This window comes from Vigna angularis, chromosome 10, assembly GCF_016808095.1.
Source record: "Vigna angularis cultivar LongXiaoDou No.4 chromosome 10, ASM1680809v1, whole genome shotgun sequence".
Taxonomy (NCBI): domain Eukaryota; kingdom Viridiplantae; phylum Streptophyta; class Magnoliopsida; order Fabales; family Fabaceae; genus Vigna; species Vigna angularis.
In genome coordinates this window covers 2,221,214-2,233,959 of record NC_068979.1, presented here as the reverse complement: position 1 = coordinate 2,233,959, position 12,746 = coordinate 2,221,214, and the positions used below count along the sequence as shown (strand labels likewise).

Below are 12,746 nucleotides of genomic sequence, written 5' to 3'. Positions count from 1 at the left end.
ACTTGAAGGCTAGTGTCTTTCTTTTGCCTTGATCTTCTTCAGCCGTCAATCTTCTCAACTCAAGCTCATGCTCACGAAGCTTTCCAAAGAGAATCGCCGTTGACATCTGAGTGAGGTTTTGAGACTCCGAGATGGCAGTCACCTTTGGTTGCCAAGACCTGTCTAATGATTTCAAAATTTTCACATTCAATTCATCAGTGTCAAAATTCTTACCTAAACCTGTTAGGTGGTTCACAATGTGAGTGAAACGCTTCTGGACATCAGAAATTGGTTCTCCAGGTTGCATTCTGAACATCTCATACTCCTGGATGAGTGTATTCTTCCTTGCACGTTTCACGTCGTCTGTACCCTCATGTGTGACTCTGAGGACCTCCCACATTTCCTGTGCTGTCTTACATACTGAAATTCTATAAAATTCATCAAGTACAACAGCAGATGAAATAATATTACGAGCCTTAATATCAAATTGGGCTCTTCTATTTTCCTCAGGAGTCCAGCTAAAGTATGGTTTTTCTACTTCTACACCATCAACAGTTCTTTTAGGAATATAGGGACCATTTAGTACAGCTTCCCAGATGCCTCTGTCAACAGACCCCATAAAAATTTCCATTCTGACTTTCCAGAATGCATAGTTATCACCAGTAAAGAGTGGTGGTCTGTTGATGGAAGCACCCTCGGCATATACTTGAGTTTGATGACCGGCCATTTTCGAAAAGATTTGAAAGAATATCAAAGCAAGCTCTGATACCAATTCTCGGAACAATCGGTATCGTTATAGAGTCGCGCAGCGGAATAAAATACTTAGAAAGCGTGTTACGGTCACAAATCAAGTTTAATGGTTCGTTTTAGAAATTTAATTTTCTTAGAGACAAATTTCCAAACGGTTGATGTACGTACAATAAAATAAGTATAGGGAATAAGAAGAACAACACAGAATTTTTATCCTGGTTCGAATCAAAAGATTCTACGTCCAGTCGTTAATCACTATAAATAGTGATTAACCTTTTTCACTAAAAATTGTTTAACAGATTACAAGATAATGAACAATAAAAATGAATGGAACTACTCTACCAACTTGAAGAGAACCACTTCAGCAATCGACCAACGATTCACAAGCTTCTCCTTTCACAAGACCAGGCAGAGCACCTTGCTAACTTGAAGAGAGTCTGCTCCGACTATCGACACACGATACGCGAGCCTCTCCTTTCACAAGACCAAGCAAGGGAACAATGAACAAAAAGCTTTCTGAGAACGTTCCTCTGACACACAGTGTTCTAAGCTTTCTCAGTTCAAAAACAACGTTTCTGTTCTAATTTCTCCAAAACAAAATATATAGCCAAGTACACTGAATGCCAAAGGTCAGCTCCCAACTGCCATGAATAATCGATTATTGTAAGTGATAATCGATTATTCAAAGTCCGTTATAGGTTTTCAAAGATGTGATAATCGATTATATGAAGTGATAATCGATTATTCAAGTATGACTTGTGATAATCGATTATTGCTTCATCATAATCGATTATTGTAGTTAAAAATGTAAGTTTACAGGGTTTACAAGAATTTCCTACTACATTTAATTTCTACAAATTGCTTTTAACTAATTCTAATATCTTCTGCAACTAAAACTTCTTGTAACATCATCAAAACAAATTTCTTCAAGATTTACCAATACTCCTTATTGGTAACAGTCTCAACGCTCGACATTTCAATTGTCAACGAGCGTCCATTCAGTCAGTCGTTCGGCCTCAACGCTCGACATTCAATTGTCTACGAGCGTCCACTCAGTCAGTCGTTCGGCCTCAACGCTCGACATTCAATTGTCAACGAGCGTCCACTCGGTCAGTCGTTCGGCCTCAACGCTCGACATTCAATTGTCAACGAGCGTCCACTCGGTCAGTCGTTCGGCCTCAACGCTCGAAATTCAATTGTCAACGAGCGTCCACTCAGTCAGTCGTTCGGCCTCAACGCTCGACATTCAATTGTCAACGAGCGTCCACTCGGTCAGTCGTTCGGCCTCAACGCTCGACATTCAATTGTCAACGAGCGTCCACTCGGTCAGTCGTTCGGCCTCAACGCTCGACATTCAATTGTCAACGAGCGTCCACTCGGTCAGTCGTTCGGCCTCAACGCTCGACATTCAATTGTCAACGAGCGTCCACTCGGTCAGTCGTTCAGTCGTTCGGCCTCAACGCTCGACATTCAATTGTCAACGAGCGTCCACTCGGTCAGTCGTTCGGCCTCAACGCTCGACATTCAATTGTCAACGAGCGTCCACTCGGTCAGTCGTTCGGCCTCAACGCTCGACATTCAATTGTCAACGAGCGTCCACTCGGTCAGTCGTTCGGCCTCAACGCTCGACATTCAATTGTCAACGAGCGTCCACTCGGTCAGTCGTTCGGCCTCAACGCTCGACATTCGATTGTCAACGAGTGTCCACTCGGTCAGTCGTTCGGCCTCAACGCTCGACATTCGATTATCAACGAACGTCCACTCAGTCAGTCGTTCGGCCTCAACGCTCAACATTCAATTGTCAAAGAGCGTCCTCATGATCGGCCTCGCATTCCACTCGGCCTCTACCGCTCGGTCATACGTATCCTCACGTTCGGCCTCACTTGTTCCAGCTTTTTGCCGTTTGGCTTCGCCTCCTTTTGGTCCATCAAATTCAACCACTCGGTCACGTTCAATCCACACATGAGCAATGACCAGGAACACGCTCTCTAATTACAGCAAAGACAGCCTCCCTCAAACTCATAAGTCCTATAGTTACCACGTCCACGGTTAACTCGGACTTGGGGGGCATGTTATGTAGTAAGGATATTTATATAATAACATAAATATCTTAGATATTTTAGACAGTTAAAATATCAGTCAAAGCCACTAACCACACTTTTAGGTAAGGTGGTTATTTTTATTCTTTATAAATACAGTGACAGGACCCAAGTCCAGGTACGTTCTCTTTAGGCTCGAGAGATCCTGAATAATATTTCAGAACAGTATCCAATTACTCTCTTCTGAGCTTCAGCTCCATAATTCATATCTGACTTGAGCGTCGGAGTATCTTTGCAGGTACCTCCCCCTCCTTTGGTGAATATGAAGGACAACAGTTGAAGAAATGCAAGCATCCCAGACATCCAGGAGCAACAGAGACACACAGGAAAATGTACACCGAAACAAGAGGCAACCTACGATATATTCAAACTAATTGTAAAATACAGTTGCTGCTATACTATTGAAATTTTATCATGTATTCCAACACTGATCAACTTTCGCTGTGTGTTCTTTTGTATTAACAATCTCCATTCAATTTTGTTTGGCTTTATTAAATTAATGTTAAAACACTTTTTGTGCTTTTATCACGAAAAAAAGTTATGATTACAAGTGTTGTAACATCCCAATTATATAATAATCAATAGGTTTAATCCTTTTCGACATCCCTATTTATGTACGAATGTCTCAATTGGGTCCTCGTTTTTTAAAGTGTATCAAAATGGTCCCTAATTTTGAAAATTGATATCAATTGAGTCCTTTCCGTTAAGTTGGCTGGACGGCGTTAAAAAAATTGATGAGTGGATGCTGAGATGACGAACGAACGCCCGTCCACCAGCGAACGAACGCTCGTCCACCTGCGAACGAACGCTCGTCCACCAGAGAACGAACGCTCGTCGACCTCTTACTGCTGGACGACCGTTCGTTCCACACTGGACGACCGTTCGTTCGGTGGTCGACGAGCGTTCGTTCGCTGATGGACGAGCGTTCGTTTGCTGGTGGACGAGCGTTCGTTCGTCATCTCAGCATCCACTCATCAATTTTTTTAACGCCGTCCAGCCAACTTAACGGAAAGGACTCAATTGATATCAATTTTCAAAATTAAGGACCATTTTGATACACTTTAGAAAACGAGGACCCAATTGAGACATTCGTACATAAATAGGGATGTCGAAAAGGATTAAACCTAACCAATATTATATAATAAAGACGTCAACATTCAAATATAGAGAACAATCAGCATATGACGTGTAATTTAAGTGCAGAATTACAGTCATCCGAAAAAGAAAGGAACGAAAATTTAAACTTAACGGTTTAAATTATTGAACACTACAACAAGTGTTCGAATAGGAAAGTTCTTAGCAGACTAAACCAGAACCTCGGTATCCTCTAGCTCTTGCTCCAAGGGAATCTCCTCGACAACATCTGCTCCCATCCAAGTGGATGATCATCGCCAAAGGAACGAAAATTTAAACTTAACGGTTTAAATTATTGAACACTACAACAAGTGTTTGAATAGGAAAGTTCTTAGCAGACTAAACCGCAACCTCGGTATCCTCTAGCTCTTGCTCCAAGGGAATCTCCTCGACAACATCTGCTCCCATCCAAGTGGATGATCATCGCCAAAGAAACGAAAATTTAAACTTAACGGTTTAAATTATTGAACACTACAACAAGTGTTCGAATAGGAAAGTTCTTAGCAGACTAAACCGCAACCTCGGTATCCTCTAGCTCTTGCTCCAAGGGAATCTCCTCGACAACATCTACTCCCATCCAAGTGGATGATCATCGCCAACGAAACATACCCAAACAGCACATAACAAAAACAATGCAAGGGTGAGCTAGATATAAAAAAAACATGTTATACATATAGCACAGTTAATTCATGTCATCATACGTAGTTATATATATATATATAAGAACAATTCAAGCATACTCATTAAACCACAACTCACACTCACACGACTCATCCGGATTTGTATAACTCTCGAACTAGCAGTCGTCTTTGCACTTGCATAGTTCTGTTGGCACTCTTCAACACTAGCAAGGTGAATCCCCAAGCTGCCTATCTCTGCCATTAAAGGCTATAGACGAGGACCTCCCTCTACTCTCACCACAGACACTGTTCTTCTCTATGTGAGCATGAACAATGCTTTGAGTGTAGGGATAGAGAGACCGAGCCCAAAGTTCACTACAGTTATACAGAACAACCACAACACCACATATCACTTTCATCCATCTCTCCCCGAGATGTCCAAATCATACTCAAACTCATCATTTACATCCACAGTCATCTCTCCCTGAGATGTCCAAATCATACTCAAACTCATCATTTACAACCACAGTCATATTATCAGAGTAATTTATCATATCTCATGCATTCACATGTTTTTCACATAAATCACATCAGAGTATATATTCCAACCACATTGCACACTTAAAACAAGAGCAAATAACCTTGGAACCGAACACTATTTGCCGAGCACTATTTGGACGAATACATTTGGACGAACGCTATCTGCCGAATGCTATTGTTGAATACTAGTTGGTTGAATACTATTTGGACGAACGCTATATGACCGAACGCTATCTGCCGAACGCTATATGCCGAACGTATTTGGCCAATGTAAGACCCTTGTAAACTCAAAATTTTACCAAGTTGTAAAAATTTCAAGTTGTAGTGTAAAATAGAATGCTGTCAAAATTTGACATGGTTTACTATTTTATGTATAACTTTTTATACAATTAATATTTTGGGTTAATTCTTTTTCCATTAGAAAGTAGACTCAAAGAGCTTCGATTTGAGTACTCATACGTTTTTTTTCAACATCGGGAAGGGCCTCAACCAAATCAAACAAGTCACGAAAAACGTTATTTTGAGTTTTCTGCTGGTTAATCGATTAACAGCTGTAGTTAATCGATTGTTACAGAGAAAATTCGTGTTTTAGCCTCTGGACTCGAGTTAATCGATTAGCACTTTAGTTAATCGATTAGCTACGTCAGTTATGGAAACATAACAGCCTGGAACACGTTTTTTTGAGCGTGCAAGGTTGGGGAATCTTCCCACAAACCATTCTTTCCAGATTTTGGGGCTGGAAAATGGATTAGTAAGGCCAGATGTCGGTCTTTTATTGCTAAATTACAATATCTTGGGTCCTTGCTTGTCTTGGAGCCATTTCTTTAAATCCAAATCAGACTTGGAAGTTTGGGGAGAGTGGAGAGCTTTTTGGTGTGAGGAGAACGAAACTCTAAGTGTGCAGAGGTATTGGAGCGTGCTTGGTCTACCAGAAGGGAAGAGTTACTCTCTTGGAAGAAGAAGTTAAGATCTTCAAGAGGTAAGGGGAGCTAATCTATGTATTTTACTTTGTGGAAAATTTGTATGAATTGGATGAAATGTTTTAAGCATATGGAGATGATGTTAGATTGATCCTTGATCTTTGGTTTTCTGTTTGAATCTATGGACTTGTTATTATCAATATGATAAGGTGAGATAATTAAATGATGGATTGAGAATTCTGAATATGAAAGAAGCTTGAAGGTAAAGTTGTAAGGGGAGTTAGATTTAATCTATGAATTCTGCATAAGTTGAATGATGAAATAATTGTGTAAGGTGATGAATATATGTGAATTGGATGATGGAAATTCGTTCTAGCATGTTGGTATATGCGTAAATGAAGTTTTGATGGATTTGGGTGTGAATTAGGGTGGTAAACAAGGAAGTTTTAACTCACTTTTCATGAATACGAAAATTGTGTGTTTTGCTTAGTTAATGAATTTTTGGTTGGATGAATTGATGGAAGTATGAGATGATTATTGGAATTGTGTATGTTGGATCTGTGTTGACATGAAAATTCGGTGGTAGTGCTGTTAGAAAGGAAATCAAGTGTCTTTATGGTCAATTTGGGCTATTTTAGAGGAAGTGAGGTAGGAATTTTGAGTAAATGAGGGCTGCAGTGTTCCTGGACTGTTTGGGCAGTCTAGACAAGTCCATTGTGACTTGTTAGAAACATAAAAGTGGTCTAAAACATGTTCCAAGTAGTAGAATCAAATTTGGGTCCCTAAGTTGTTGAAGTTAGTGTTTTGGAGCTGAAAGTGAACTTTAATCACTTAAAAAAATGGTAGTAGAAATGCTTAGAATCATTTGGATAAGTTTAATTAAGTCTAAAACGAGAATTAAGAGTCTAAGAAGTTGAGAAAAGTGGTTAGAAATGGTCAAGGGAGGTTCTGCTACCATTCTGCAGAATTCTGCATGATGTGAAAAACTGACCGTTCGTCCATGTCGGATTTGGACGATCGGTCATGCCATGTGCTGAGTGGCGTTCGGTCAAATGTTGGTTTGGTTAACGTTCATTCTTGGTAGAAGCGTTCGGTCATAATCATGCTTTGGCTTAGGCATTTAGCGTTCGTCCTTGTCTGGAGAGCGTTCGGTTTTCGGGGATGATATTAATAGCGTTCGGTCATTGGTTTAAATAACGATCGCTCAAGTTATGGTTTAGTAACGATCGCTCAGGTGTTGGTTAGTAGCGTTCGTTCATTCGCTGGTTTAGTAGTGTTCGGTCAGTTGATGGTTTAATTATCGTTCGGTCTTCATAAGGTTTGATAGTAAAGCGCTCGTTCAAGGAGTGTTGAATTCAATATGGTGTTCGGTTCTGAGCGTTCGGCCTAGTGTTTGATCTCACAGTGTTCGTCCATGAAGCGCTAGCTTTAACAGCGTTCGTCCCAATAGTGCTCGACTAAGAGTAACAACGCTCGTCCCAATAGTGCTCGACTAAGAGTAACAGCGTTCGTCCAAACAGTGTCCGTCCAATGGTTTATGACGTTCGTCCAAATAGTTAACTCGCACCTCCACTTTGCAGAATTTGTTTTCGATAGTTTTGGGGGTTCTGGATGTCCGTTTTGGATGTTCTCTAGGTCGTTTTGGGGGTTCTTGACCCTTCCGGAACTGTTGGTAATGGTTTCAAACCTGTTTGAGTTACCTAAAAATGAGTATTAAAAAGATATTAAAAAGATATAAAGAAAATGTGTTAGGTGTACACTGTTTTGAGTTGTTTGATATATCTATTTGATATGGGAATGTTGGGTGATCTGTTTGAGATTGCAAATTGATAGGAGAATGATGTTTGAATGGTTAAGTACTGTTGAAATCATGGTTGTATATGATTTGATTATAAGTTTCATGTTAAATGAAGAACTTGAATTGTTTAAAATTTGGTATTGTGATGATTATGTGATGATGATATGATATGTGCGTTATGGTATGCTTGGATTGGTATTGTGAGGATTATTGGATATGTGTATTTTTGGCTACTTGGTGTCATTAAATGAGTGGTGGATAGTAAGCGTTGTGGTTGCTGGCCCGGGGAAGCTCTATAGAGTGATGGGAAGTAACCCTATACACGGGTGACGTGTGTAAGAGTGATGGGGGTGACGTGGGGTACTAGTCCGGTGAAGCTCATTACAAAATTTGATTGGCGTCGTGCTTGCGGGCCCGAGGAATCTCTTTAGGCGAGTGATGAAGGGTATACTTGCACTTGTCCGGGGAAGCTCTTGATTAGAGTGATGGAGGGTGACTTGTGTACTTGCTCGGGGAATCTCCCTATAGAGTGATGGGAAGCAGCACTACACATTAGGGTAATGTGTAACGGCCCGGGGAAGCTCTGAAAAGAGTGATGGGAGTGACGCTAGTACAAATTGGTGTATGTATTTTGATTGATCTGTAATATTGGTGGATGTAGTCTGATTTATTTTGTAATGTATATTGGCGTATGCATTCTAATTTGATATTTTGATAAATATTGGTATATGCATATGGTTGAAGCATAATTCGTACTTGGGTATATAGTTTGATCTGGTTAAGGTGTGGATGACAGTATGTTATTATGAGTATATTTATGATGTATATGAATTGTATTTTGTTAGCTCACCCTTGCTTGTTTGTGCATGTGAATGCGATGATCGTGTAATGTGTGATGTTATACGGGAGCAGATGTTATTGCAGATGTGATGGCTGATATTTCTGAACATGCATAAAGGATGAAAGAGAGATGGGATAGATGACTGGGAATGTATTTGTTTGTATTCTATCCTGACTATTTAAACGTTTTATTTTCGGAATAATCGGTTTGTAATAAATAACGTACTATTTTTCCGTGGAAGTTGAATATTAAAAATTTGAATTTTTACTTACGTGTTTTACGGAAAAATTAGTCAACGTAACACAAAATTTCGGGGTGTTACAGCCAACACTATTCACCGCGCTATTCGGACGAACTCTATCTGTCGACAGCTAAATTGCCGAACACTATGCTATTTGGACGGACGCTATAAAATCCATCATAATCAGGCCGAAGGCTAAAAACCGAGCACCATATTAGATTGAACACTATTTGGCTGTACGTCATGAGATTAAGCACTATTGACCGAACGCTAAACCGGACACCATATTAAATCGAATACTATTAGGCCGAACGCTAAAACCGAACACCTCATTCAAATCAGATACTGCTTAGACGAACGTTAAGATCAATCTCTTGGGCTCAACACTAAAACACCAAACATTATTAGACCGCATACCATTAGTTCGAACACGAAAAATAACGAACGCTAAGATCAAGCACTTATGTTGGACGCTAAAACTCCAAACGCTGATAGACAGAATACTATTAGGTCGAACACTATTGAACGAACGTTAAGATCGAGCACTTAGACTTAACGCTAAAACAGCGAACTCTATTAGACTGAATACTATTATTCGAACACTGTTTGGACGATCGGTCAAAGATCAAACCTCATCTAAATCGAACGCTAAGTTTTTACGAGCATTACCTGAGGACAAACATCATCGAGACCAAACGTTCTCTATGAACGATCACTAACTTAGAATAATCACCATCAGGATCGAACGTTCACTATCAGATCAAGATCAAACGCTAATAATAATTCATACATCAAGACCGAACGCTTACAATCTAAACCTCAAAATACCTGATCCAGGTCGAACGCTATCAATCACTAATACCCAAGACCGAACGCTTATGATCCAAACCTAATAATCCAAATTAAGGACGAACGACTACAATCACTAATTCACCAAAACGAACGCTCAAGATCACTTCCTTAGAATACCAATTTAGGACGAACGCTTATAATCACTATTGCACCAAAACTGAACGCTCTCGATTCAAACCTAAGAATCCAATTTAGGACCGAAAGCTCAAAATTACTAATACACCAAGGTTAGAGGGTGTAGGAACGTAAACTCCTTGTGATTTTGATAACCTTGTGTGCCAATAACTAAGCGTGGCTATGTCCACTCATAAACAGTGAAAGATTTTGGATGGATTGTTTGAGCACTGATCACTACCATGAGCAAGGCTGGGCAATCTCTGAAATCGGTTCTCTTGGATTTGATTCACAAGAGCAATGGCTTGAGATCCTTCAAGCAAATTCATGCGCATCTATTGACTTCTGCCCTTGTTGCCAATGACTTGGTTATTTCCAAGGCTGCAATTTTTTTGGGAAAACATGTTACAGATGTTCATTACCCTTGCAATTTCCTGAAGCAATTTGATTGGAACTTGAGCTCTTTCCCTTGCAATTTGCTGATTTCTGGCTATGCCTCTGGCCACTTACCCTGGCTTGCAATCCTGATTTATAGATGGACTGTTAGGAATGGTTTTGTGCCTGATGTGTACACTATCCCAGCAGTTTTGAAATCTTGTGCTAAGTTTTATGGGATTGTAGAGATTAAACAGTTTCATTCCGTAGCTTTGAAGACTGCCTTGTGGTGCGACATTTATGTGCAAAACACTCTTGTCCATGTGTATTGCATTTCTGGGGACACTGTTGGTGCTGGCAAGGTGTTTGATGACATGCTTGTGAGAGACGTGGTCTCTTGGACTGGCTTGATATCTGGGTATGTCAAGGCTAGGTTGTTTAATGAGGCCATCGCATTGTTTTTGAGAATGGATGTGGAACCTAATGTGGCAACCTTTGTCAGCATACTTGGGGCTTGTGGGAAATTGGGTTGTTTAAATTTGAGGAAAGGAATTCATGGGTTGGGTCTCAAATGTCTGTTCGGGAAGGAGTTGGTGGTATGCAATGCTGTGTTGGATATGTATATGAAGTGTGAGTCTGTCACTGATGGAAGGCAAATGTTTGATGAGATACCTGAGAAAGATATTATTTCTTGGACTAGTATGATAAGCGGGTTAGTGCAGTGCCAGTATCCCAGTGAATCGCTGGACTTGTTCTGCCAAATGCAAGGCTCAGGTTTTGAGCCGGATGGAGTTATACTTACTAGTGTGCTTTCTGCTTGTGCCAGCCTTGGGCTTCTTGACTACGGTAGATGGGTCCATCAGTACATTGATCAATGCCGTATCAAGTGGGATGTTCATATAGGAACTACATTGGTTGACATGTATGCAAAGTGTGGTTGTGTAGACATGGCGCAGCGTATCTTCAGTGGAATGCCTTCTAGGAATATCCGTACTTGGAATGCCTATATAGGTGGCCTAGCAATAAATGGACTTGGGAGGGAAGCATTGAAGCTATTTAAAGATTTGATAGTGTCAGGTGCAAAGCCTAATGAAGTGACATTTCTTGCTGTTTTAACAGCTTGCTGCCATTCTGGCTTTGGTCAGCGAAGGCCGAAAGTATTTCAATGAGATGTCAAGTCCCCTCTACAACCTTTCTTCCTGGTTAGAACACTACGGCTGCATGGTTGATTTACTCTGCAGAGCTGGACTGGTGGAGGAAGCTGTGGAGTTGATAAAGACAATGCCCATGTCCCCTGATGTGCAGATCATAGGAGCGCTTTTGAGTGCCTGTAATACATATGGGAATGTTGGATTCACCCAAGAAATCTTGAAATCACTGCAGAATTTTGAATTTCAAGATAGTGGCATATACGTGCTTCTTTCTAATCTGTATGCCTCTAACAAGAAATGGGCTGACGTGAGAAATGTTAGGAGACTGATGAAGCAGAAAGGAATAAGCAAGGCTCCTGGGTCTAGCATTATAAGGGTGGATGGTAAGAGTCATGAATTTTTAGTTGGAGACAGTAATCATCCTCAAAGTGAGGATATTTACGTACTATTGGACATCCTTGCCAATCAAATATACTCTGAGGGGCATATTAATACCCTCTGCTAATCAGACAAGCACACTTGACCCTGAGCTCACGTATTTTGTCTATGGACTTGAACAACTTCTAATGGTGCATTCTATAAAGTGTCTCTAAATCATTTTAGACTTGTCTTATTTATTATGCTCAAACCAGGCCAGATTGGGACTTGATATGGAAGTTCATAATAGTTACAACGCGAGAGCACTGCATTTATGGAAAAGATACGGGGTCACTCCTTGCCAAATTAAGCTTAAGCTTATGCATTGAGAAGCAGCTCAGGAGCAAGATGGTTTCATAGGTACCCTCTTTTAGGGGCCAAAGGGAAATTTTGTCTTGCCCGTGACAGTGACAACGTTTAATGTTTATGATTGTGAGCGATCGGTCAATGGTCACCTGAACTTTGACGACAGTAGTTACTATGCCACAAGCTCTGACATGAGACAAACATAATAGAAATAGAAGCCACTTGGGTAAGTTCAGATACGGAATGCGTCAACTCATTCAATGGCACGTGGTCATAATAATAGAAGAACTCTACCATTACTGGTAGTAGTTTTCCTGAAGCATGAGCATGCTGATTTTTTTATTTTCTTCCAAATGAGATTCCAATTTTATAGAAGATAAATTCTTGAAAATAAACATAATTTACACAACTTGTGTAAATTAAAGCAGTTGTTTGACCAAGTACTTGCATAGTTAGTTAAGTGGTGGTTTCAGAAATGGAAAAGGTTTCTTCGACAACGTCCATTTGACAACGATTTAACAACGACACGTGGTGTTCTCTGATTTGCTGTTGTAATTGGGAATTTGAAAAGGAGAAAACCTGATTTGGAGGGCAGTTTCGGAATAAGCA

General features: G+C 40.3%; 1 long non-coding RNA gene and 1 pseudogene across 1 annotated transcript; both read left to right on the top strand.

Annotated features, from left to right (window-relative positions):
* Nucleotides 1-6,054: 6,054 nt before the first annotated feature.
* Nucleotides 6,055-8,947, top strand: LOC128194258 (uncharacterized). The gene is made up of 2 exons (XR_008245638.1): nt 6,055-6,101; nt 8,753-8,947. It is a non-coding gene; the product is annotated as an uncharacterized LOC128194258 (long non-coding RNA).
* A 1,079-nt stretch (nt 8,948-10,026) lies between these two features.
* On the top strand, nt 10,027-12,471 carry LOC108320313 (pentatricopeptide repeat-containing protein At4g38010-like; annotated as a pseudogene).
* Nucleotides 12,472-12,746: the final 275 nt, after the last annotated feature.